The sequence below is a fragment of the Colobus angolensis genome, unplaced genomic scaffold (genome assembly GCF_000951035.1).
Source record: "Colobus angolensis palliatus isolate OR3802 unplaced genomic scaffold, Cang.pa_1.0 Scaffold627, whole genome shotgun sequence".
Taxonomy (NCBI): Eukaryota; Metazoa; Chordata; class Mammalia; order Primates; family Cercopithecidae; genus Colobus; species Colobus angolensis.
The window spans coordinates 520,881-521,647 of NW_012119899.1; positions in this window are offsets into that span (position 1 = coordinate 520,881).

Genomic DNA, 767 nt, shown 5'->3' on the forward strand with positions numbered 1-767 from the left:
CCACCCCAGACCTACAGAATCAGTCTTCAAGGGATGAGGCCAGTAAATCTGCTTTTCTAACATGCTCCCTGGGCAACACTTCAGATGCATTGAAGTTGGGGACCACAGTCCCTGGGCCAGGTGAGCAGAGCTGCCTCATAAATGCTAGGATGTCATCATGTGGGGATGGGGAGGTGGGTGTAACCCCCACAGCACGCCAAAACCTTGGCCTCCATCACCACAGCTGTCTACATCCAGGGTCACCAAACTCCATTCCTGGGCCATGTGAACTGATAGACACCTTCAGGGAGCGGGGTGCAGCCTCCTTCCCATTCTATCCCAGAAGGCCTCTCCCTTCTTGTCCAGCCCTTCATGCTACACCTGGCTGGCCTCTCACCCCTATTTTTGGAGCCTCAGAGGATCCATCCACCATTCATTCATCAACATAAATCATGACATGCATGCATGTATGTACCAGGCACAGGCGATACCCACTCAAGACAATCTCCTTCTAGGGCTCATGGCCTAGTGGAGGAGACAGATTAATAATTAATTAGAAAAACTAGCAGGGCACAGTGGCTTACACTTGTAATGCCAGCACTTTGGGAGGCCAAGGCGGGTAGATCACCTGAGGTCAGGAGTTCAAGACCAGCCTGGCCAAAATGACAAAATTCTGTCTCTACTAAAAATACAAAAGTGAGTTGGGCATTGTGGTGCATGCCTGTAAACCCAGTTACACGGAGGTTGAGGCAGGAGAATCACTTGAACCCGGGAGACAGAAGTTGCTG